This window comes from Tympanuchus pallidicinctus, unplaced genomic scaffold (genome assembly GCF_026119805.1).
Source record: "Tympanuchus pallidicinctus isolate F22 unplaced genomic scaffold, pur_lepc_1.0 scaffold1, whole genome shotgun sequence".
In the NCBI taxonomy this organism is placed as follows: Eukaryota; Metazoa; Chordata; class Aves; order Galliformes; family Phasianidae; genus Tympanuchus; species Tympanuchus pallidicinctus.
The window spans coordinates 78,467,424-78,494,669 of NW_026294618.1; the positions used below are offsets into that span (position 1 = coordinate 78,467,424).

General features: G+C 40.5%; 1 long non-coding RNA gene across 5 annotated transcripts in view; it reads left to right on the forward strand.

Moving 5' to 3' along the window:
• LOC128081183 (uncharacterized) overlaps window positions 1–26,697 on the forward strand; it is a 47,816-nt gene extending 21,119 nt beyond the window's left edge. For 4 of the 5 annotated variants that reach the window (XR_008207031.1, XR_008207027.1, XR_008207028.1 and 1 more), the window contains exons 2-4: window positions 22,059–22,192; window positions 22,829–22,976; window positions 26,310–26,697. This is a non-coding gene — a long non-coding RNA (uncharacterized LOC128081183). Of the gene's footprint in view, window positions 1–18,810; window positions 20,281–22,058; window positions 22,193–22,828; window positions 22,977–26,309 lie in introns of those variants that run through there. The other variant, XR_008207030.1, reaches the window with a different exon arrangement.
• Window positions 26,698–27,246: the final 549 nt, after the last annotated feature.

Below are 27,246 nucleotides of genomic sequence, written 5' to 3' on the forward strand. Positions count from 1 at the left end.
TCTGATGGTTTATGTGCTTTCAACATTATGTAAAAGAATAGGTTTAACGTCAGTCAGCTGTGTCAGAGGGAGCTGGTTTGTATTCACAGATAGACAGTATGGTCTGGAAGGGACTTCTGGAGATTGAGTCCAACCCTCTGCTAAAGCAAGTTCCCTACAGTAGGTTCCACAGAGGAAAGTGTCCTGATAGGTTTTAGATATCTCTAGCAAGGAAGACTCCGCAACCTCTCTGGGCAGGTTGTTCCAGTGCTCTGCCACCCTCACAGTAAAGATTTTCCTTGTGTTCATATGGAACTTCCTGTGTTTTCTATCTGCAAAATTAACTAAGTACATATTTTTGAGTTTAGCTTTAGGATCCTACTTCTTCAAATGTTAGGCAATTCTTAACACAGTAAGTGATGCCTGCAGAGATGATTAGGACGTGCTGTATTAGAAATAGCTGTTGATTGCTGAGCTGAGGTCCCTCATCTTTGGAAAAAAAGCTATTGATTTTTCAGGAAAAAAATCCAAGTTAAGCAATTAAGAAAAGAATTTCTTTGTAACATCTTGTAATAAAAGCATAAAAACAGGATTAAATCCAAAGCAGGCAAAACAATCATGTAAGCAAGTCTTTTGGGGAACATTTTATGTTGATTTATTTATTTATTTATTTTTCAAAAGTCAAGAAAATAACAAGTGGAGCAAATGCACACACAGAAAAATAATAACGTGTCTCATGTCTCCAAAATGGTGAAATGAATGAAAACAGTAGGTTGGAGAACTCTTCCAAATGTCTTAGTGCCCCTCTGGCCAGAGAACTGATTGATTTTGAAGCAGAGGAGGGTTATTAATATTAATCTCCTCCAGTTTTCCTGATAGCACAAACCATGGACTTTTACTGTACAGTTTTAACTTTGAGCCGAGAACGTTTGAATTAGGTATGAAAAAATCTTATTGACACAGATTTGAAGTCATGGAGAATTTATGGCATCCTTTTGTAAGCAGTTTAATTGTTTAATTTCCTCAAAATAGAAATTACTGTGCTTTACTATTTGAGTTTATTTAACTTTTTCCAGACATGGGATCTTGTTATGACATTATGCATGGCATGAAAGCATCTGGTTTTATAATGTGAACACAGGTGCTGAGACAGGTGTGTGCCTGCTCAGTAAAAGGAGGGTAATGCTGAAACGTGTCACATCTGAGTTTGTGAAGGCCTTTCCCAAAGTTAGAGAATTCCATCAAGAATGGAGATGGGAAAGTTGTGTTACAACAACAGGGGTAAGAGATCAGGCAGTTTTAATACCGGTAATTACTTTGCTGTGTGACGCGTGCCAGCCTTTAGTGGTGACATAGCATGACAGGCTGATTTCACAGAGCTGCCAGTGTGATATGTAAGATATTGGAGACAGAAAACACTGCTTCCGCTGTTTGTCATTCCAGAATTTGAGAGAATGTTGCCTGACAGAGACCAAATATTGATCTCTCTCATTTTGCTGAGGTCACGAGGATAATTAACTAACTTGGCTCAGTCTCTTCTGTGTCATTTTGAAAAACATGCTTAATATTTGTTTTTGCCTTTCTAGCATATAGAATTAGCATAAAAGCAAAGGCTTAAATAAGCTGCATGTTTTGATGGAAATTCTCCATCTAGGAAGAGAAGGAAAAATCGGAAGACTGTTCAAGCGATTGTTGTGATGACATTTTTATTTTGAAAATTTAGAATAACTATTGGAGTAAGTGACTGATCTTCAAACACTGCAGTTGAACCTTTTGGGCATGCAGAACTTCCTAGTATTTTCTCTGTGAAACCTGCAATCGACTGGTCTCTAGTATTATCACCTTTTAACTGTCACCTCTTAACACCTCTTTTGTGCTATTCCCAGTTTCTTTAACAAACTCTGAATCATATTATAAATAGGAAGAGAAAAAATCAGAGTATTCAAAAGACAGAGTATTCAGTTTCCATGCATCTTTCAGCCTATCTCTCTTTCTTCAAGCTCCAAAAAGTACATATATTCCTTTATCTTAAATATTCTCATGAAAAGCACTTAGCCTTTACTAAACAATTGCAATATTTGTTTGGATTTTTCAGAGATGTAGTGCTTCATATTATTTATTCCTTGAAAGCAATCTGGGAAAATATTTACAGCATAATTCAGATAAAAGTATTTGTAGCCACAAATACAGATGGTTAGATTTGGAGGAGAAACATTCCTATCTGATAACACATGCAGGATATTGCTGTCAACTTGGAGCTTTAGACTCAGTCCCACACATGACAGAGGCGCTCAAGCTAAGGGATAGGAAAATGGCCTGAAAGCTCTCACCTTGCTGCCTGCTTGTCCCAAACTCCTCAAGTCCCTCCCTGCTTAATATGCCTGAGTTTCTGTTCTGCACCTCCATTTGCAGCTTCAGGGGTGCTCACTTCTCTGGCAGTGCTTGGGGTGTTTTTGCTGGAATGGAAAGAACTGAAGCTCAGTTAGTTAAATATGCATATATACACTTATGTAGGCGTATATGTCTAATGTAGGCATTCTATATGCCTACGTAAGTGTATATATCCATGTATCTACAAATGAATGTACAAATGATCTCTGGTATGGATACCAAGACCATAGCTCTTTCCTCCAAAATGAATGTCCTGACCACAGGGTCCTTAAGTTCTGTCCTTAAGTTCTGTACATGACTTGGCTCTCTTCATGCTGGGTAAGAAATGGAACTTGTGTCTGACCTCCTTGGCCAGGTGTTCCTGGTAAGAGCATAGGAGAAAGTATTGCACAGAAACCTGCAGTCCTGCTGGCCCTCTTCTTCCAGGTTCGTGGGTAAAAAATCTGAAAGCCACAACGCCAAACGATACAATGGGACATGTAGCTCTGTAGAGGATTGACCACATCATACAGGGCTTGATAGCTCTCCCAGCATGCTTGTCCCGCAAAACAGCACCAAATCACTGCCCAGACCTCAGGCTCCCAGGACATACACTGGCTGGGTTATTGTGCTGCCCAGTGTATGAATGTGAGGAGGTGGGCAACAGCTTTTTGTACCACCTTCAAGCAATGGAGTCTCATAATTTAAAAAATGTGAGATCAAATCATTCAGTTAGTGGATAGTGGCTTTGTGAGCGTATCTGCAATGTCACTTAGACATCTGGTGTTTGTCTCAGCAATAATTTTTTGCCAGTGTTGGCCTAGCATATCTACTGAGAGATATCATAATCATGGAAAATCCTGAATTGGAAGGCATGCACAAGGATCACAGTGTTCAACTCCTGCCTCCATACAGGACCACCCGAAAATCAGATCGTATGACTGAGAGTATTAAGTGATGTACACTATCCTGTAGCAGGAAGACAGGATTTTTCAGTTTGCTACATCAGTCTCCTCTTGCCCACCTCCCTGCTTTTGTTGCTTCTTCAGCGCGACTGCATTCATGCCACAGCAAAATGGGGAAGCATCAAAATGTCCTCATGTGGGCAGAGACACACAATGACTAAACTGGATTTGTCCAAACTTTTGCCATTTCATTCTTTCTCAGATGTTTTGTGGGGAGATTGCTTATGCCCTGACAAGGAAACTATTGTATTGTTTTTGTTTGTTTGCTTTTTAAGTGTTAGATATTTTTAAAAAGTTCATTTTTATGCTCCGATGACTACACAAATTGCTACTATCTGTTAGTATTTGCCTGAAGGATTAGGACTAACATTTAAAACAATCCAACCGGCACGTCTCTGATTATTACAGAACTGCCACATGAAGTATCATTTAGTGGCAATTTTATGATGTGCCCAAGTGGAAGAAAATGCCCATTTTATTAAAAAAGAATGCACCCAAGGACAGTGCAATAGGACCCCAATACAAATGTTTCACAATAGGGCACATTTTCATGAAGTGATTTAGTACTCAGCTGGGATTTAACTTTCAGGGAGAATTCCAGAATTGTCGCTTACTGACACTGGTTTATTTTCACTGGAGAATGCTGACTTCTCAGAAAAGGAGGAGGGGAGGGAAGAACTGTCTCGTTTGTTTTATCCCTATGCTTGGTAGGTCAGGGCAAAGTTGTTCGGGGGCAGTTCTGCTGCATTCCGTGTCAGATGCTTATTCCTTAAGCAGTGAGCAGGGAATTTTATTGCTTTCAATTGAGGTAGTTAAAAATAATAAATCATATTTTAAAATATTTGTCTTATAAGATTTACCCTCGAAGAGCTTGATCACCTGTGCAAATTCACCCACAATCCTGTTAACATCTGGCAAATGGGAAAAATCAGTTTATATAAAATCTTTTGTGTAGTATTCTGAAGCAAGTTTTTAGTTAATTAATTTTCCTACTTTTCATAGGCCTAAAGTGATCAGCAACTGCGTAGTGAGAAAATATGTTGCTCTTGTTGCCAGCTCTGATTAAAGCGTAGCTGTAACTACTGTTTGAAATGAATTCTCATTGTTGAATTTTGGATAACTGAATCTTAAGCCTGACAAGGATCAATGTGACCACTTGTCTATAGTAAGCATGAGCCAGTTGGGGATGTAAGGTTCCATCACTCCTTGAATTTTAAACAGTGTGGAATGTAAATCAGGTAAGTAACTGGTTACAAGAAAAATTGATTCCTTTCTTTCAGTTTTAAGATGTGCTTGAGAAAAATTCAAGTTCTAGTGTATGAAATGGACACGTAGATACAACAGCAAGCATTTTATTTACTAGCAATGTCTCTCTGTACTTCACTTCTTGATCGGAAACCCAACAGAGTGAAAACGTACTTCAAAATTTTTCAGTATTTGTGATTGTTTTTGAGATGCTCTCCATGCTCAGAAAATTCAGAGATTATTGAAGTTTGCTTTTTCACATGACAGAAATGACCTGTCAGATGGATGGTCTATTGCATCTCTGGGTCTCTGCAGATTGCCAGTGTCTGCTTTACTGCCCTGCATATGCCTCAGTGGTACCCAGAACTGCTCACTATTTTCTTTTCAACAAATTCCCACTTAAGTCCAGCATGACTGTGGCAGGTCTCAGGCTGCATGGCTGCCTTGGCAATACATTCATTTACGTGTGAGTTCACACAGCAGTGGCACCTCTCTTTCCAACAGGAGTCACAGGTTGTGATGTGCAGGTGAGTATTGCTGACAATCCTAGCTTGGTAAATCAATGTGTAAAGTCTTTGACAATTTCACTTTATGTAGCACTACTTCCTTATAATTATAAAAGAATTTGCTAACAGCATAAAGATCAATTAAAGTTTTAAAATCAGTCAGAAATCTCAGTAGTAGAATCATAGAATTGTTTGCGTTGGAAGGGACCTTTAAAGGTTCTAGTTCAACTGCCCTGCAATGAACAGGACATCTACAGCTAAATGTTTTCTTCATTGTCTGCCGTTAGAGCCTTCTGAGCATCCAGATCAAGCAGGTATATCTGTGTCAAGTCACAGGAAAAAAAAAAAACAATAACAATAAAACAGCAGTGTACAAAATTCTCTTGCATCTCTGCTTCCAGAGAGCCTACAGAAAAGGATGATTTTGGTGTTTCCATCTGCCATGTCTTCCACTTTCAGCCCTCCAGACAGCGTTTCTACTTGTCTTGCATGGCTACACAGGGATGGCAGAGGTGGTGACTGAGTGAGGAGAGGCGTGGGAGAAGGGAAAAGAAAGGGGAGTTGAAAGAAGAGTAAAACATCTGCTGCCTATGAGACAGGAAGGATTTTCAGTCACTTTCACTGGAATGGAATGTGATGCCACTAGTTCAATATTCATTGTGATACAGAATAGCAGACTGGAACCCCTTAGAGTCAAGTGATGAGTAACTGCAGAACTTACAGTAGAAGAAAGGAGCAGAAGCATTTGGGACACTCTCTAGTGTCTGTTCTTAGGCAATTTCTTCCTTTCCTCTCACTATCCACAAAGTTCTTCTGTGATAACCAAAGCATTTCTTTTCTTCATTGTCTGCTGTGGAGCATTCTGAACATTCAGATCAGGTAGGTATATCTGTGTCAAGTCACAAAACACAGGGCAGTTTGATTAGGAAATGCTGAAAGTCTTAGCAGACGCTGGGCAGACATACTCAGAATTACCAACACCTTTATTTTTATCTTACTCAGTTTGTTTTCAAGCTTGAACATGTGTGTGCACCAGGATTAGAACTATTTGTATGCCAGGTTGCCAAGTTCAGTTATTTTGGGGCTATCTTCGTCAAAAAAAAGAAAAAGAATAAAAATGTGAGTAGCATTTGATGAGGAGATGAAGGGAAGGTGATTTTATTTATAGCAGATATAAAAGATTGTTTTTCTTTCAAATCAGTTAAAACAAAGGAAAGGCAAAGCCTTACATGGAGATCAAGCACAATAAAATCCAACTTCCCGAAGAAGGTAATGGTCTTCATTTCCATCCTTCCCCAAAGGTAAAAATAAATCTTATTTCTGGATCCATGAGAGCTCCTCCTTACAGCTGTGTATGTCAGCTCTGCTGCACAAAGTGGCTGTAGCAATTGAAGTGAATTCATGGCTAACTGCTCTAATGCACCGTGCTTCTACACCAAGGTGTTTCCAGTTCTCAGCTAGATTGAAACTCATTTAAATCAGATATCCACTCAGAGTTCTCTTACGTGAGAGGTTAGTAAGGGGCAGATTCAATATACCTTGCCATTAACATCTGCTTGCAGATGTAGTCTGTACGTTTGCTTGTGCATATAAGAGCAGGCCTTACCTACAGATTGCCTCATAAGACTACTTGTGGCATGATCTAGCTTTATAAAGTGTGATGGGAGTTAATTCTCCTTAATGCCAGCCTGGAATTTATGACACTTGTATGCATGGAGGTCAGAAAGGCTCAGAAACCTCTGTGTTCATGAAGCCACTCTGCCTTTTGCTGCTGTGTTTCCCAGACTGCAGTTGCAGCCACACCCCTGTATCTCCCCCCTGCTTGCATTGGGATCATAGTTTATATTTGCCTGTTAAAACCAGTGATCCAGATGCAACATCTGGCTCAGGAAATCCCTGAACTGCTGATTGTCGGAAGCAGAGAGGATATTTGGGGGTGGGGGCATCACTCTAACACACATACCTTGTTCTCGTATTTTCTTCCTAAGCGCCTGCTCTTGTCTGCTGTCAGAGGCACAATATTGAACTAGATGGATCTTTGGTCTGACTCAGGCTGGCAGTTCCTGTGTTGGAGGACATCGTGATGGTGGCTGTGAACCTCCAGCTCATGGGGTCTGAGGATCCCAAATGCGGCTGCCCACCTGCTGAGACTGTGGCTGTAGTGCTTCATCTGCCTTCTGTACTCTCAGATCCTGCTTGCAGCAGTAGTGCAGCACTGGGGGATGGGGGAGAGCTGATCCCGTTCTTAAGGACTGTGTATTTTTATGTGTTTGCTTGTTTATTTTGGCCTGGATGGAAGTTCTTTTTTTTTTTTTTTTTCTTTTTCCCCTGAATAGGGAATTTAGAAAAGTGACATCATTTTTAATCCTTGACATTTATGGGCTTTGAAAGAGATTCTGGATAATACTGAGCAATTAAGATGCCATTTTAATAGTTCTTTCAAGTGAAATCAAGTGAGTAATTAAATAAAATTGAATGAGGACCATGTCAGGCCACCCACAAGCTTTCATATCTGCTACAGATAGATGAATAAGTCAGGGTGGGGGGCAGATGTTATATGGCTAAGTGGTCCTATTTATATGTTACTCAGTAACTCTAGGAATGAGGTTTCCAGCTGAAAGATTTGATTTCTTTGTACAGTGTTTCCAAGCGAGAATATGCTAAATTAGCTATTGCTATTCAAGTAGCAGCAACTTTCCTGTCTTGAAATTCTAGATAGTGGTGTTAATGGCATTATTTTATACAGTCAGCTTATTGTAATAGCCATGGAACATAAACAAGATTTTTAACATTTAATGCTGGATGTTAATTTCTGCTGCTTTGTTCTGTATATGATTATATAGATGCTTGTTGAAAGCTGCTTTAGAGCACAGGCATGGGGTTTGGTATTACACATGCTTTGCGTTCGTATTACAGAGAGAAAACAGTAAAGTTCAAGCAAAGGATAATGAGTGGTTTTGAGATTTCAAGTACAGTGCCAACTAAGTAGGTAATGATGAAAAGCAATATTTGTTATTGATAATATTTGTAATATATTGTTATATATCAGTTCATTTGCTTAGGGAAGACAGAATCTTTTTTTTCTTTGAGCTTTCCCGCTCTTTCATGTAAACTTTTGTGCCTGGATTTCTCATTTTAAGTAGAAGTTAGCTGGAAATTATTCTTTCTGAAGTAGATTCCTTGAACTGGAGCTGGGATGCCCAACATTGTTTTAGATACACAAAAAAATGTTCACAAAATACCAATAACTGAAAAATGCTTCATTCTGAAGTTAAAATCAAGCTATTGATATGTTGATAAGACATCTAAGGACAGTTTTGCAAATCTGCCTCATAGCTATAGCATTACTTTTCCTGAAATGAACACAGGGCAAGGCACTGATTCAGGACAATGAATGGAATAATCTCATTGTGTTTTGTATTCAGAGTCACAGGAGAAAAAATTGTTGTTCCTTAAGAATTTCCTCAGCAGGATACCTTTTGGGCACAGCAGCTACAGAGCAGGTATGTGGCAGCACTCTTTGCTCATCCCACATCTGCTTATTTTCTTTTTACCTTGTCTATCTGTCACTGTGTTGACAGTGACAGTCAGTGGACTATGACTCAGTGCCTGTAGGTCCTCTCCTCATTACAAATACATACTTGCCTTTTAATTCCTCTCCTAAAAGACGATTCCCTGTTTATTACTGAGAATCTGGGAAAATGCAGGCCCCCTCTGGTGGTCAAAACGACATGAGTATGTTTCTACAGGCTTTCGCTCAAAGACTGTCCTGCTGAGGGGCCAAAATGTGTGCTTTACATTTTGAAGTCATATGACCATAGTTAGATCATTTTTCTAAGAAAACCACTGGGATGTGCCAAAATTGGAGAAATGTGCATAGAAGAGGTGTTCCAGCATGTGTCAGGTCCCAGGAATGTGGTTGGTGGCACTGTCAGGTCCACACAGCACAGACGTGAAGTTCCTCGCACTGAGTCTCACTGCCCAGCTATCCTGCGAGTGCAGGGACAGCACTCAAAGTGCCAGGATCAGGCCTGCTGTTGGAAGCAGGGCAGAGCACTGGGGAGAAATACTGACTGCTCAGAAAAAATATCTGCCTAATGTCCCAGGCTGCTCTTTCTCCTTTCTCTGGAAACCACAGGGATACTGGGTATGGAGTGTCAAGGTACAGAAAGCAAGCAGAGATTATTTGCTGTTTTCTGTGGTTCCCTTTTAATTTGATATAGTTGTTCATGACAACAAAATCAGTTGGACCATCACACAGAGAGTTATGATATCTGATCTCTAGTTTTAAGAGGAAAACTCTCCTGAATGTTTTTCCTTTTCCTCTCTGTGTGAAAAGTGGCATTTCCCTTTGCTGTTGTGAGGATGTTTGGTGTTGTCTTCTCTTCCCTGGCAAGTTATTGCTTCTGACATCCTGGAGGTTGAAATGGTTTCTAAAATAGCCAAGAAATCCAAACAATGCTTAGAAAACATTATGGCACTTCCATAAGCAGCTATCAGTGATGTCAGCAGGAAAATAATTCACATAGCTATCCAAAGTTTGTCTTACAATGACTAGCTAGGGCTTTTCCTTTCCTTTTGTATCTGGTTGATTCTCACACATTGCACAAGCTCCACTGGAATTTTTTAGGCTATTCCCTAAGCCCCAAACTTGACTTTCTGTCTTCTGTCTCCCAGCAGCAACACATACCATCCATCACTCAAAGGATGAAAGAGTCCTGTCACCACAACTGCTGACCAAGAATAAGAGTAATTTGCCAATGCGTTTATGTACTGAGGAGTACTTGATTAATTCTATCAGTGGTGACAGAGGATTTAATAGTAACATACAATAATTCTGTTGTTATTATAAAACCTCACTAGCCATGTTAGTGGCTGCTGAAGCTCTCCTTGTTGTCATGTGATTCCTGTTCAGAGAGGGATTGTGATGTTTCATTAGAATGCATTTAACTTTATTTAAATGTTTGTAATTGAGTTAGTTTTCCATAAATCCCCACGTGATCTCCTTGCAGCTATTCTGCATACCTATGGGCTGCAGAAAAAAGGCACTGTGTCATAACACACGTCAAAGTTCCAAACCTCTGCTAGCAGGGGTCATCCTGGCCAAAGGCTTCTGCATGGTTTTTTTGGTGTTTTGTTTTGTTTTTTTCCTGCAGTAAGTCAGAAGGCCCTGTACAGTTTACTTGGGAGTGTACACCACTGGCAGCTCCACACCACTGTTAGAAAAGAGGCAGCCAGAGTAGCTGGACTGCTAAGAATTTAGAATGTATTTTTGTTTTAAGTTTATAAATTCCTGCATCACAAACATTTTCAAAGTAGGAACTCAAAACAGGTGCACTCATTTTCACTTGTTCTTTTCAATATAGCAAAACAAAGAATAATTTGAATGAGATTTCTTAGCTATTCAACTTCAGTCATGCGCTGTGTGAATAAGCAGTACTTATGCACTGGCTTGCTACAGAGGAAAACAGGATTGAGAGGGAAGAATAAGAGTTTATAGCTGTCTTAGGAGATTTCTTCTCTGAAATACCAAAGATTGCATTAGATTCACGAGGAGTTTGCTGACTTTAAGAGATGAAGATATTCTTAACAAGCAATCTTCAGCATCCTTTGCTGAGTAGAAGTTACCAAAGTTTTGTTACACATGTATCAGTCTCTGAACATGTCAATCCTTAACCTTATTTTTGATGAAGTCTGAATTCATGTTGTTTCTCATTTAGGACATTTATTTTCCAGGTGGCTAAGCAGCAGCATTAGAGCTACATGAGATGCATTGCAGTTAAGGTGCAATCCTATGCCAAAACCATGATGTATGGACTGCATTGGCCCAGCAGCTGATGGGTTTGGGCTATCTATCGTAGTGTTAAGGAAGAAGTGAGTCACCAGCCCATTTCCTATCACAACCTTTCCTCATCCCATATGCAGTGAGCAGCAGGTCTTCTGGGGGATCAATGTCCACTTTTAATGGTCATTCTCTATGTGTCCCTTTCCTGTCTTTTGGACAAATAAAGATTTTGGTACAGGGCTTTCAGGACAAGGAAGATTGGTCATCTCCCATGTTAATCTTTGTGGCCTTCCTTTGAACTTTCTTTAACTTATCAGCGTCCCTTTTGAACTGCAGGCACTAAGCCTGTGTTCTAGTATTCTTGCAGTAATTGCTCAGGATTTATGCAGACATATGATAGCCATCCTACCTGATAACACCCTTGAGAATATGCTCACTGTGTCGAAGAGCAGCATAGTCTCTTTTAACTTTGTCACGCTGGGAGCTCCTGTTCTGCTGACAAATTGGTATGACTCAAATACATTTCCAGGAACCTAAAGGTTATGAAAGAGATGTCTGTTTTTCACTAACTGCAGTTAATCATGAAGAGGAACAGAATTACACTGAGGTCTCTCTTTACTGTTCTTATTCCTGGGGACCAGCTTCATTCTTGTGCTCCAGAAACAAAGACTTTACGTATGAATTGCTAAAAGACTGAAAAGACCCATTCTGTTCCTTTGTTTAGGCTATAATCAGCAGATGCCAGCAAAGGTATTGAAAGAATTTTGGTATGGGCATGAATTCCTCTGACTGGGTCCTTGCATGGAAAAAAAAAATTAGATAATTGTAACACTAGGAGCTGATATTTGAATCCTACCCTTTGTGCAAACTATCCATTAAAGCTATCCTTCCTATTCATCTTGCTGCTGAGACTAAGAGCAACTTCAAAATGCTATTCTAAGCATAAGGAAAAAAATGGTTAGAAAAATACAGTATGCAAGCAAGTTATGGGCAGGTGTGAGGGTTGTATATATATCCAAACTGCTCTGAGAGCTCTGAATTACTCTAAGGTAATATTTTCATGTGTCAAAAGTTGGCTAAAATTCTCCATCCTTCTTCCTCATGACACTAGTGGCACCTCTCCTTGCTCTTGCCAGGTCAGTCCAGTCCTAAGCCGCAGCGTTGTGTGCCCCAACAGCCCAAGCATGAGAGGCTGATAAAGATGTCAGGTCATGAAGAAGGGACAGAAACAACCGGATGAGGAATTTCACAGACATGGAAGGGCGTTGCTGGGGAAAAGGAGGCAGAGACAAACTGAGTTTTTTGGCAGGAAGAGCCCAGAGCAGTTCATCTGCAAGATCAGCTAAGAGCAGAAAAGGAAAATGAGTTGGTAGATCTAAATGGAACAAGCCAGGAGATGGGGCCACAACTTAAGGACGCTCCTCCATAGCAGCAAGAAAATGGAAGCAATGCATAGGCTTCATTGCTTCATTAGAAACTCCCTTGTAACGCACAGTACTTGGCAGGCTCTGCACTTGACTCACCCAGTCTGCTGGAGGATTTTCCTGACCAAAGCAGCATGTTGGCAGGTGCTTCCTCAGCTCACACTTAGAGATAGCCACACAGGCTGCTCAGGAGAGGCTAAGTTGAGGCTCACTGTAGTACCATTCAGTATCCTGGAAAACAAAGGTAGGGACAGTGGTTATAGGAAAAATTTTGAACATTACCATGCTTGCAAATAACAGAATGCTTTAATATGTGAGATTACTCAGTCAGATTTTCCTGTAGACTGAGGTTAAAAAGACAAGTTCACTTTAAGCCATTGATCTACAATGAGAAGACAGGAAAACAAAACTCACTATTAAACAATATTCACTGCATATGCATGTCACACGTATGATGAATATCTTCTCTAGGGTCTCCAAGGGCTCACGAGGGTGAAGGCTGGGTTGTTCTGTTCACCCCAGCCTCAGGGTGCGCTGTCTGGGGCTTAGAGTGAGTCATCCTATTATACACAGCTTTTAGGTGCAGAGCTATTCTCTTAGTAAGGACAGCTTTTTGTAGCCAAGATGGCAGAACTGCTGTTTTCCTGTCTATCTGTCCTGTTTCTCATGGTGCTGGATTCTAACATAATGCTAAGGGTATTGTGTCATGTTTTTCCCCTTCCTCCTGCCTTCCTTCCCCACCCCTAAGGTCACTTGGTTAATATTTCTATTGTACACATTAATTAGCACATTCCTGGCTGCAGGCTACCTTCTCCTCTTCCTGGCCTCTTTAAAACATAGCAGTTTATATAATACATATTATTTTTCAAATGTTAATTGTGCAAAGACCTTTTAGGAATTGTAATATTTACCTTGCTCTGACCTTTGCACAGGATCTACACATGACATATGCACAGCAAACACTGGCTTACAGCAGCAGCCTGCCATAGCTCCCCGACCTCTTATCACCTCTTCCCCCACTTACAATTTGTTAGATTTCTAGGGAACCCTGCCACACACGTAATATAAATATAAACAAATGTGGTGAAATCCTATCTGTATCTGTTCCTTAACATCCATCCCGTGCTGTGTCAAACTGAGGAATAAAAGGTTGCCTTTGATTGGCATCTAAGGAAGTCTGCATTTAGGGTGCAACAGAGTTTGAGAATAAGGGCTAGCTCAGTGAGCTGAAGCAGAAGTTTCCACTCCTCAAGAGGGCTGATCAGGAGGGACTTGCCAGTCCTCGTGGAAAAGGGTGCCTCTGCTTATTTTCTGCTTCTATAAACTTTGGTTTCCTACACCAGCCTTAGCCACTGTGGTGGGTGCCAGCTTCAGCAAGCCCTCTGATCAAGCTCACTCCACTCCATTTACCACCCATGAAGAATTAAAAGGCCGATCCCTAGTCGAAGTAATAGAGATAAAATCAGGATCTTATCCATAAGGTGAGTACCTGTTGAGGGGTATTAATGATGAAGCAGTCACAGCAACTGCAGAATTTCACAATGTCGACCTACGCATGCAGTGACAGAGGCAGATCTCAGAGGAGGGTAATCTCTGGAAGGGGAAAAAGGAGAAAGCAACAGGGAGCAGCTGAGAGGGTTCCGAGGGGCTTCAGTCTCTGACCCAGTTCAGCTGGAGATGCAGCAACACATCCAGGCAAAGCTTTGTTAATGGCTTTATAAATGTCTGCAATATTTGGGTGTTGTCTAAAGGTTTCCCTTGAGCACACCCACGTAATCTGAGTCTCATTCAGTCCGGCTATAGAACATACCGGAAAAGCTAACAATGCTTCTTTTTAAGAAGCAGATATCAGCATCTGAAATAAGTCACTGTGCTTGACTTAGCCAAGCCAAATTCCTGCTGTCTAGAGTTTTGTCTATCTCATGATAGTAGGATTAGACACAATATGTGTGAATATACTGCATGGCCGTGCAAGACCAAGTAGTGCCACAAAAATAATTGTGGTTTAATTAATACAGTCTGCTGCTCTGTCCTCTACCAAGTTTTTGATTATTTGTCCGTCTTTAAATTCTCCACAAAGCATTCCTGCACAGTCGGATGCCTTCAGGAAAAAGAAAAAAAAAGAAAGAAAAAAAAGAGGAGCAAAAAATGTATCTTGCTTTCCATTTTGGAAGTCTGGCTTGTTTTCAAGCCGTTTCATTCAGTAAAATATATCTGTATGGTTTATTAATAACACATTTGTCATCTCCATTTTTGAACCATTCTGAGATTCTGAATTTCTGTGAATTTCGTAAATGGACATGAAATATTTATACATACGGCATAAAAAACCTACAGCAATTAGGAAAGCATGTTTTAGTTAAATAGATGCATTTCTGAAATACACTGTTTATTTGTTAATTTTGTTTAATGATTTTACTTTTGTGTCTCAAACTCCAGCTTTTAAAAATGTGTCACAAAACTAAAAGGCGGGACTTTTTGCCCACTCATAGCAGTTTACACTGAGCTTTTTTTTCATGGCTATTTGGTCTAAAAGGCTGAAAATAAAAACATATTGTTCTGAGCATTGTGCACAACTTTTCCAGACAGGGAAAACAGAGATTTTTATGACTTAAGAAAGCAGAGTTCCCAGAGGGCTGCTCTGCTTTTCTTCCACTCTTCCCTTTAGAATTTTCTGAAAACATTTCACTTACTTTTGACTCTGGAGTGCATTTATAGGCTCTTATTTTTAGGAGTTTGTATGTACCTCCCGTGTGCATGCTCCCTGCCTTCTGCCTGCTTTCCCATGCTGACAGAGTTACAACAGCGTTCTTCTTTATGTACACTCACTCAGATGTCACTGAAGATTCAAAGGGGGTGGGGGGGTGCCTGTACTTTTTTTTCTTGTTTCCCCTTCCTAGCTGCTAGGCAGGAATTTTTTCTCTGCCTACAGTGGTTACGACTGACTTTTTAGTCTCCAGGAAAAGTCCTGGAGAGGAGCCCTCAGAGGGGCCTGCTTCTGCTAGGAGCAACCCCTCATCCAGCAGGCACATGGGCAGTGAAGCTGAGCTGTGGTCCACAGCTTCCTCACCGCACCCCGTGTTCCTGGCCTGGCCTGGGCTCACGTCAATAAGAGGTCAGAAGCTTTGAGGAAACGGAAGTCTCTCTGTCCGTCAGCTCCCAGGAGCATCCCCCAGCCTGTGCCCTTCTGTCACTTCCCAAAGCAGAAGCAGTATAGCAAGGTCTGAGAGGGCAGGACATGCCTTTGTCCACTCCCTTATCCTGAACAGCTGAGTTAGAGCCACACACACACTGTGGCCTCAAACAGCAATATTAATTTTAAAAAGAAAGTCCTGCATTTGACTGGCTGTGCCAACTGTTTGACAGCACAGCTTTCCAGCAACTCAGAATTTCTTGGTAAATAGGGTATCGTAACAAAATACGGAACAGGAACATTACTTGAAGATTGAGATTTAAACTGGGAGGGCCAAATTTACCTTCTTAGTTGCACCTAAATTAATGATCTAATTTTGTAAACAAATCAGAACCTAGGCAGCTGCTGGTGGATTTCTTGTAACTGTTTTAGAGAGTCAGATTATGTTTTTCGGAGGATTTGGATGCATATGCTATGTAAGAATGATAGCATGATAGCCTATTCTTAGGGTATACTTTTGTTCATTGTTGATTTTTTTGACCTATCAATCTAACTAGTAAATATACAAATGCTTTGAAACTTAAACCACATAAAAACTATATTGCACTCAACCGAAGGGCCTAACATGTATTTCTTGTTCAGCACAAGCCTCGATAAGATTACTTATCAAGTAACTATTTACTTTCCAGTATTTCTTGTTTTAAGGTGATAAGTTTCCCTATCAAACTAACTTCTTGCATATTTAGTGTCTTCTTAGGAATGAAGTGTGATTTCTCTAAACTAATATGTTATTTAAACCTTAATTCCCTGTTATGTAAACATTTTGTTAAGGCTAAAGCTTAGTTATTTAACTGATAAATCTTTTAGTCTGCTTAAAATAATTCTTAAACATTAAAGCTGATTGTAACGTTAATTAAAATCAGTAGTTGAAGGCAAGAACACTGTCTACACCTCCGTAAAGGAAATTAATACATTTTTAGTTAGAATTGCAAGCTGTAGAAAGTGTGAATACAGAATACTGTATCAACGTAGCAGTTACTACTAACCCATGCATGACGTACCAATAGACTGGTCCTTAAGTTCGCATACCTGTTACCCACTCTGGAAAGGCCCTGAACTTCAGAAAGATGGACAGAAAATTCTCACACCAAAAGCAGGGAGCAGATATAAACTGGCTGTGGATAAATTAAGACTGGAATTTAGAAGAGGATGGTGTCTTGGATTCAGAGCACTGAAATTCAGTGGTGGCCTTACAAGGAAGTAATAGGGCCAAAACTCTCCATTCTGTGAACATGAAAGTTGATCTGTGTATGATGACAATTAGATGATGTGGGGTTGCTTGTAAAAATACTGTTGACCCATCTAGCCCTGGAATCTTGCCTTATGGTCGTTGTTCACATGCAGTGGTAGGAGCTCAGCCTCCTCTTGTGTTAAGCTTTCACCTACGTGGGCATAATAATCAGGAGAACCAACCTATAACTGTTTCCAGCACAGGGCAGGAATGCAGACAGATGTCAGTGCTGAAAAGCTTTAGGATTGCACAATTCAGGCATACAATTCAGGCACTCAGAATAGGGAATTCCAGGTGTAAATCTGCCCGCACAACTTTAATTGACATTTTGCCTGGTGCAGGTGCACACTGCACCTCATTTGTATTCCAGCTCCCTGATTCAAATGGCATTTTTTGCTGGATTGAAACTTGAGTATATTGGGTAGAAGAGTGTCCCCCTTCTCTTTTTTCCCTGAATGCATTTCCACTCACCATCCTGCAAGTTTCAGCACTGCGTACCCTGTTCCTTACACAGCCTCCCTCTCTGCCTCCCCCTGGGCCACCCACAATTTTTCCAAGGCTGTGCAACCCCCTCCTTTTTATTTCTCCTTAGCTTTTTGACTTGACACCAACCTGTGGAGGTTGCAGTGATGTGCTGGGGCTGAGACGAGCCATGGTGGGAGGGTGCAGCCTGGCACCTGCTGAGCCCCTAGCGCCCAAAGCACGAGGCTGCACCTGCAGGATGTGTGGGAACCCTGCAGCTCTGTAAGTGCCTGCACACTTGAAGTCTGCTGTGGCTAATTAAACCCTTTTCCAGCACACCAGAGGAAAAAAACAAGTAATATCCGTCAGCCTCTTGCCACCCAAACTGCAGCATGCGTTAGAAAGTCCAGCATCGGCTTCACTTCCCCTGAATTTTCCCCTGTGTGAAACAGGGGTACAGCTGTGTCAGTCTGTTGTAGTCTATAAAGGAAAAGTGTTGCATAGGTGCGAGTATTATTAGCTGCTTAATAGAACTAGACAGCATTAAAAATGAACCTGGGGCAGATGGGGTGCCATAGCAGTGTCAGTTTAAACCCAGTTAGCTGTGGAGTTATTGCTGAGAACTACTAAAGTGCAGGGCACAAGTAATTGCTGTAGCATTCCTTTAACTCTATCAGTAGTTTCTCTCTAGCAGAGCCACATCCAACAGGGACCATAGAGTTTCTCTACAGCTACAAAGATTGATTTTTGGCTCACGTTTTTCAAGTCTGTCAGAAAAAAAAAAAAAGGAAAAAAATTGAACAGCTGAGCTGCTTTCTTATAGCCCAGCAGAGAAATTTCCTGACAGACTGCTGTGTTCTTTTGTAGTACGTGGAACTCTGGTCAGTGCAATTTTTCCATACAGGTAGGTTTTCCTGAGACTAGATGACAGTTCTGGTCACCAGGAAAGCCGAGAGATGACTTCCTATCAAGATACAAGATTAGTATAAATACATCATCAAAACCTTTCTGCCTTATTTCAGCTCATATGCAGACATGCCTGGTTTGTGGTCCCTACAGTGCTGTGAGGGGTTGAGAGGTGTCAAAATCTGCAAGACTAAGCTGGGAAAGTCTTTGAGGTTTTGTGAGAACTTCTGAGGGCTGACAGAGTAGCAGGATGTGCAGAGTTACACAGCCATCCATGGTGCAACTGCATCCAGTTCCGGGAGCTATCTTTTACCAGGCTGTTTTCCTCCCTCTTTCCACTGTTACCTTTCAATACGGTACCAAAACCTGTTTTCCTCTGGCTGTCGTAGAACAAGGTGCCTGGTCAACTCGGTAGTTCGTAACAATGAAACTGGCATATTTAACTTGGAGATTTATTTTTTTTCTAGAGAGGCCTTGTTTGTTTGTGTTTCAGCTTTCCACCTGTGACTTCTGCATCCACAGGCTACTTCTATGTTCCTACTGAATCTCAGAGTCCCAAGTAGCACTAGAAATGTTCTGCCTAAGCTTTAATTTGAAAGGATTTTAAAAATTATTTTTATTTTTACAGTGTTGTAAGTAATGTCTGTATTTAGAAATAATACACTGAATACTTTTCTATTGTACCTAGAGTGGTAATTTTGTACCAAAAACTCTGTACTGATTTTTCCTAAAGGAACTTGGAAACAAAACAGTATGGCCATTGTATTTCAAACATTAGAGCAATTGTTTAGTACATGTGGTGCAACCCTAAATTTCCATGTCAGAACATGGTGCCAACTCTGAGTCTCTGCAAATTATGATACTGTAGGCATGCACATGTTTAAACAAGTGCTTTCCTATCTTGGGGTTATATAATAGTATTTATATATACTGTTTGGAAAAGCCAGACAACACTCTAAAGTGATAAAAAGGAACCGAAAACATATGCTTATTTTCTACACCATTGTACATTTGAAACAAAGCAAAACCTCTTATGGTGCTTGGCTCTTTTTCTGAGTATATTGGCATTTGTTAGATATAAATGCTAATAATGCTTATTCTTGTATGTTGTAAAAAAAAGCTGTAGGTAGGAATAAAGAGGCCTAGTAAAACAAATAAGGATAAACAAATAATAATTAATTGCCTGCAGTTGAAAGTACATTGCGCTATAGCTTGCATTACAATAGAGCACTCATAAACCTGTGACTCCGAACATCTCTACATTACAGATTTAGGCAGCCAAAATATTACTGTAACTGCATTTCAACAGGCTACCTAGTGACTTAACCTACTACTGAGAGTCAGGAGAATATAACTCATCCTCCACAATGCCTAGACATCACCAGCTTTATTTCTGAGGATATCCTGGAAAATGGAACTGTGAAAACATTCCAAGAGCTTCAGTGGGATTATTGTCTATGACAAGATCCTCTTTGACAATACACAGACCTTGGTGCACATAATACCTGATAAAAATCAAACCTCACCATTGGGACCACTCTGCTTGCTCTGCACAGTATTTCAAATGGATTTATATTATGTGGAATCAGCACCATCAGTGACGAAAACTAGCTCACAGCTTCTCACCCACACGCTCAGTTTAAATGTTCATTGTACTTTCAAACATGTTTTCTTACTTTTCAAAAAAGGTTTCCCATGTGCCATAATACATAGCCCTGGAAGATGCTGTTCATTGTCCTCTATTTCCCATTATGGACAAAACAGATTACCCTCTGAGATACTATTTCCGATTTTCTTTTAATTATAAAAATAAAAATATGTTTTCCTATAATGTTTATTATTCTTCTTGGAATATGGAAACAATGGCTGTATAGAATAGTTAAGACACTGTGCAAGATTAATTGATTGCGGGATCAGCAGTATACTCAAAGAGCATTAGTTTTCCCCAAGGTAAGAATATTACAAATTAGAAGAGGGCTGTAACAGGCAGTGCTGGCCCTTGAAACCGAGCTCCATGTACACCCCCACACCACTGCTGATTTCAGTCTAAGCCTTATGCACTGGAGCACTGTGGAGGATGATCATGTGACCAGTGTAATTCCTTAATGCATGTGTGACCAGATAGCTTAAGAAAAGAAGAGCATCTCCCTCCAGTGAAAAATATTTGTTAGACTGGTAGCTGCTGAGAAATAATCTATGTGAGAAACTTAAAAGGTAAGCACGTTGTTTTGATTAGAGAGCCAGACCTAGGAAAACAGCGAGAGGAAAGCTAAGCTTTATGGGAAAGTGAAGAAAGAAACTGCAGAAGGCAAAGACGCAAAAAGTTTGGTTTGTAACTGAAGAGGGCTTTTGTTCTTGTTAGTATTAGAAATTAGTATCCTTTTCAGCTACAAAATACAATTAGGGTTATGTTGATCTTGCTTTGCTGAAACAAGGAGCTGGGCAGATTCTGGAGAAGTGTGTGACTCATGGAAAGAGTAACTAGCAAAGAACTTGCTTGACTTGAACTCTTGCTATAGAGATTTTATTTACCCCAGGGGAAGGGTGAAAGTTTCCAGTTTGGCATAGTGCTAAACTACTTTACCAGTGAGAGAGAACTCAAAGCCTCCTTTGCTGAGAAGATAAGCTTTCATGTTACAGGATAAGGGCTGACATGTAATGAAGAGTACTACGCAGCAAGAGAAGAAAAAGATGCCTTAAATCATCTTTCTTTTAAAACTAGTGAAAACTAGCTAATGCAGTGCTCAGCATATATATAGTATTTAACTAGGTGGTCACAGTGACTTCTTTTCAGTACCTAAGACAAACCATTACACATCTGTTTACAGCAGACTTTTACCAAACAATTTAATAAAAAAAAATGATCCCTGCTTTGAGGAGCAGAGAATCTGTTACAGCTCTTGCAGCGCTGTTCTTTTCCATGCAAAACCTAGAGAATTCAGACAAAACACTTTTTTGAGTTTTATTCCTAATATGAATCATAAGCCATCTATCTGTAAACAACACTTAAGTGAGCTTCAAAATTTTTACTGTAGAAACAGTTGGAAAGAGCTAAATTCCAGAAAATTACTTGCTAAAGAGGGGTACTTTATATGCAAATTCAGCCTCAGCTAATCCATACAAACATGTTCTAATAGAAAGGAAAAAGGCATACTTACCAAAGCTGCTGATCAGAGCTCTTACAGCACTCTAAAATACGCATAAATTAAGCAGAACTCCCCAATTTCTCCTGAGCAGAGCAGAAAGTAAACCTCATGTACTGCTTCCCTTGGGGTCACAGAAAGAGAGAGAGAGAACATGAGATTTGGATGCAGATTCCAAACAAACACTTCTAATAAATGAGTTATGAATATGGAGCTTCATTTTTTTTATATAAACCCTACCTCCAAATATGAGGAAATACTTAAACTGTTGTTGTGAATCTTTTGTCTAAAGTTACTAAATCTTTGTGTAGCTTTATAAAACAGCTTTGTTCAGTCTGATTGTCCTGTCAAATCAACTAGATCCTTTCTGCACTAAAAACAATACTTGAATTCTTTAAGAAAAAAACTCTTATCAACATTCAATTTGAAAATAATAGAACAACAAGTAGCAGGAATTCAACGTGTCAGCCCTATCTTTGAGCAGGACTAAGTTATTTAGTAGAGATCTATTCTAGACTGTTAAAAATATGTGATAATGAAGATGATGAACTGACTGAAGAACAGCTGTACAGTTATGGCTTGCAAAAGCTGCTTTAAATGATGAAACAGAAAATATCAGTATTTGATGAACTGTACTGTAAAGAATCACAGAAGATTCTTATAGATCCTGAGAATGTGACATAGTACTTAAGCAAAACTGGTGAACACTCAAAAAAACCAACTCATCGTTGTTTTTGCTGATCAATGCTAAGGACTTACATATGGTCCTTGTTCGTGTTCTCTCTACTGAGGGAGTTTCTCTCACTTTCAGTAGTTGGCAGTCATAATTTCTCATTTTCACAATTGCAGTTGCTGTTAAATCACCTCTGCTTGAAAAACTCTTGCGAGTTACCTCTCTGGGAATCATCAAACTTGCCATTTTGGAGAATACAGATCACTGTCAGCCATAGGTACGGCCTCATGGAAAATGAGAGACACTGCAGGTAAGTCAGCTTAGAAGGAGTATAGGAATTATTTGATCTTAGGACAGCTATAGCCATCGATGTGCTTAGAACAGAAATAGACAAGAAGCTTTTGTACAAATATTGTTGTTCTTTGTTTCTTCAGATTGCATATTTTCAGTTCAAGATTGTGTGTGCTCTGATAGGTGGAAACTGTGCTCCTTGAAAGTTCTATGCTTGTTTTGAAAGAAAAGAATAGAAACACTTTTTTTTTTCCAATCCGAAAACTGTAAGTTTGAATACAAAAGCTATTTGCTATCTTTTAGGCAAAGGTACCAAATTCATCTATGCATGGATCTTGAATCTAGAGGGTTTTCACTGTGTGCTGCTGAGTAAAACTCAACAAAACTACAATGAGAAAAAAGGGCTGTATCACTCAAGAGCATTTGCTCTGAATGCTTACTTTCCCAGCTGACTGTAATCTGTAAAGAGAATGGCTTTTCTCTTTGCAGTCAGCTGCATGTGATTCAAACAAAAATTTCTCAGACCTTTTACCACTGAGGCACATCATCAAGTTATTTACAGATTGGAATGCAGATGTATGTAGCTGAGACTCTGTGCATGCTGTTCCTAACTGCTGCGTGTGATGTTTCACTGCCCTGTAAATCTGTTTTCTAGTGAATCAGCCCCCAGCCATCACAGGAGAGACTTCTGAAGAGACCTTCAGCACAGCTCTGTGGAGACACCGCCTGTGCTGGGGTGAGGAACCCCCCTGGCAGAAGTGAGTGAGTGCATGAACGAGGGGAGGAGTACGACTGCCTGTCAGGTGAGCTCCCTTTGCTGGCGATGAGGAGCTGTGGTTGAGTGACTCACTGGCTGGCCGTCACGGGAATGTCTGAGAGCAGGACGATGTGGGCATGCTGCGGACAGACCACAGGCCATGCACTGTTCAGATTCATCTGCTACTGCTTTAGGGAATCACAGCAAATTACAACCTGGAAATTATAAAACTTTATTTTAAATCCGGGGTGAATACAAATCTCATCATTTTCATATTCATCCTTTGTTCAACCTCTGTGCTCTCAGCCCAACAAAAAGCTGCAAAACTGCCTATCACCAACAGGAATGGAAAAAGGATCTCATGACACGACAGACTCTGAAGCAGGTTAAAGCTTTCACATTAATCTACATTCCATAGTCTTTGTCTACGTTCTTCAATCCAAAGATAAATGAAATCAGTAAGAAATCTTTCTACTGCTTGCAGCTCATTGAGATTGAAGCCCTTGGATCACTTTTTTGTGCTGCTGCTCCACCTATTTGTGGGCTGTGCATACAGTTTAGGAACACACTCTTTCTTGCTGAAAACTGCTGGGCAGGTCCCTCTGTCATTGTCCCCATGTCACTCTGGCCCAGGACTTCTTGCTGCTGCCCCTTTGCACAGGGAATGCAGCAGCATCTGAGCTACTGCTATGTATGCTTAGCTTGTCTCAAGAAGAAAATCCTTCCATTAGGAATCTAACACGATGTGTGCATGATAAGGACAACTTAAGTCACTGGCTTCCTCTGACCTCCTTGTGTCTTTGTTTAGCCCAGAGTCTTGCAGATTATTTGGGACAGCTACAGTTCAGCAGCTCTACAGGAGCTCAAAGTAATCATTCACATCACCTTCATTTGTCCTGTTGTAAACTATGTTTTAATTGTTTGGGTTTTTAAACCCCTACCAGGCCCTTCTTGGCTAAGCCCCCTAGTTACCAGGTCAAGTTCGATCTTCTCTGATACAGACAAAGCTTTGTACTAGTTGAGCTTGCCTCTCTGCAGTATGCTTGCATTACAACCAGTCTTGTGGCACGATCAGTTCAGACTGTGCTCAGCACTGTGTTTAAGCCCAGGTGTTTAACTTTTCACTGGGATCTGATTCATCCTTTCTGGAATAACCTAGCTCTTCTGGTCTCCTCTAGTTCACAAGTTCCCCACTGCAGCCTGCAGCCTTGCATACCATTACCCTGCAGGCATACTTTCCTGAAACAGGTTTCTATCCCACCCAAAATGGGCACAAGCTTTGTCTGTTTTTGCCTGAGGTTGTTAGGCACAGTGCCACAACTTGGCATATGCTCAGAGGGTAACTGAGACTCCTCAGAGGTCCTCTGGCTAACTCCTCCTCAGAGCAGGGTCAGTGCCCAAGCATCCTGATGCAAACCTCAGACAGACACACTACAGACTGACATTAAACACCTCTGCAGACACCTTTTGCTATTGGAGAAAAAGTGATGGAAATGAAAGACTAGCATTTTTCTCCCTACCTTCTTTTTTTTTAAAAAAAAAAAAGTTTGTAATTTTCATTTCACCACCTTCCACCACAAGCTTTCAAAAAGCAGCAGACAGAGGAACCTATACACATATTCCCAACCTCTGCACTGGTGTGGCTGGAAGCTGCTCCAAGTGTATCATTAAAAGTAGTATTCTGCCCTTTTTTTAGTCCAAAGAACCAGAATCTGTTCTGTGTGCCCAGATGGTCTTTGAACAATTGTTTACTCTGATTGTTGAGCTCAGATTCTACTTTTTAGCACAGCAGTCTGAGCAGAACTTGTTTTCTCTCTGTGATCTGGAGAGCAGGGCCCCAAGCTGCCCATCTAGGGTCATCCCAAGCTGTTGGGGCCTGCTGGAAGCTAAGCACCGGCAAGGATGTGAAAATGTTACCTTTGACATCATTAAGTAGCTGCTGCAGTCATGGGTGCTTTTCCCATCCACGATGGCTCCTCTTTCCTTCATCTCAGACTGCTTCCATGTACTTCTCATCCCTTGTCCTAAAGCTGATGGGCTTGTCTGCATCAATTACGTATAATTACGAGAACTTTAAGACGTTTCAAAGCTAATTCAAGTCAGGAGGAGCTCTATTTTGCCAATATGAAGCTTTTTCCTTTAGTTTTCATACGTCTGAGCAGCATATAGTGCAACAGTGAAAAACCAGGATCCACTGCTGAAGTTTATTTTTGTAGAGGTTAGTGTTCTTGGCATATGACATAGCCATGCTGCGAGAGTTTTCAAATATTAGTTGTAATATTTACTTTGCTTTTGTGAAGAATGTGTTAGTTTAAACATGTCTTCTCCTGAAGGTAAAGTGAAATAGTTAAATGTATTTTTTCAGTTTTATGCTCCTTTCCACCTAATTTCCTCTGTATTTATTTATTTTCAGCATACAGGGCATTGCTCAAAGAAACGAGCAATTTGTGAGGAATAGTACATTTTAAAAGTTCAATGGATATTGTAATTGTTTTATAGACAAGATATATTTATTTCCCTGAGGGGGAAAATAATTGTAACAGCATAGTAAGGAGATTTTCATATCTTGAAAAAAAATCTTGTATTTCTGAATCAGTTATTTTATGTGAGGGTAACTGTGAAACTGCCAAATATCCCAGTAGAGATTTCTGCTAGTTCAGGAAAATGGAATTCAAGACTATGCAAATCTGTGCAACTAATTTTAGTATGACAGTTATGTCAGCAAGTTGAAAATAAGCCAAGTCCTACTTGCTTCTAGCATTTTGCTGGATATGGCAGTGGTCAACAGTGACAGACTGGCATTAGATTTTTTGCCAAAATGAATCCAAATTTCATTGTGACTTAATGCCTCTCCCACCCCCCCACCCCACCCCACCCCCCAAAAAAAAGAAAAAAAAATAGTCTTTGTAGCAGCCTCTTGTGGAAGTAGTCCAAGGGGAAAGATGATCAGTACCTTGACTATCATTAGTCTGTCTCCTTTTCCCATCCAGACTACCTGTATGTTAATCTGACCACTTCAGACACCGAATACCACACAGAACCCATGTTGTTCCAAGATGTGAATTCATATACAGAGCAAGCTGTAAATCTCATCATAAAAGCTTGTTCATCTCTGAAAAACTAGTCTGCTTCAGGTACTTGTGATTCCCAATTGGGAAAGCTGGTATCATTCATCTCTTGGCATGTTTGTACTGCGTCCAATGCAACAGAACCATGATCGCCGTGGGGAGAGGAAGACTTCTTTCTGAGGAGGAGGTGGGAAAGGTGCTACAAAGGTGCATTTATGGTAGCATGTTGATGGAGGAGGAAGCATAAGAGTGTTTACCTAAGGTAACATAATGTAAGTTGCCCTGAGGCACAAAAAGATTTATCATTACAGATTCACGAGGCATGGAAGAGGGCCACCAGCAGCGAATGGCTTCAGCAAAGTCAAGCCACTTCTTTCCAAGGCCTCAGACATTAGTCCACGCCGAGACTGACCATCTGAGTTCCTTGGAAGTGAATGTAAATGCCTACATGAAGACCAAGAAAGCTGGACTTTTTGTGAAACATTAATAATTATATGGTGGTAGCACTCAGGAACTGCTGACCATGGAGTAAACACAGTTTCTGCCTGAAGGCTGGAAGGTACAGTTCTGTACAAAAAATACTTCATAAAAGTTGTATTACCATCAGTGTGGTCTTGCTCTGCAAATCTACTTAATCTATGTATTTAGAGTCATGTGCGCTTTAGTGACATAATAAAGGTCAGTTAATTCTTTTCCCTACTCTGATGACAGTAAAGTTAAACTGTTCACTTTCATTCAAAAGAAATACCTTCTCGATTAGAGTAACATGTACATCTAGGAAGCTGTGGCTAAAGGTACAATTTAACCTACAAAATACAGGGACTTCTTTGCAGACACTTAAATAACTAGAAACTGATTGCCAGCTGATTTTTTAGTTTACAAGAAATTGTAGAGTCTGCTTTTTCCCAAAAGTTTGGAGTAATGTTATTGAAGCTTGTGGGCTCTCGCTACTGTGAAAGTGCTCTTCTGTAGCCATAACTAGGGCTGGTCAGAGTGTACAAGTGAAACCCTCACATGTATCATGAGCTCCCAACTCCACTTTTCTTGCAGGCGTCCTGACCAGTGGGTGTAGACAAGCACCAGGACCTCTAGCTGGCCTTTCAGTGCAACACACTGAGAACTTCTGATTGTTCAGCTGCTGCCTGGCTAACCTGGACGTCAAGTTGCAGGAATACTCTGTGGCACTGCTGCTTATCATAGAATCATAGAATCACCAAGACTGGAAAAGACCCATAGGATCACCCAGTC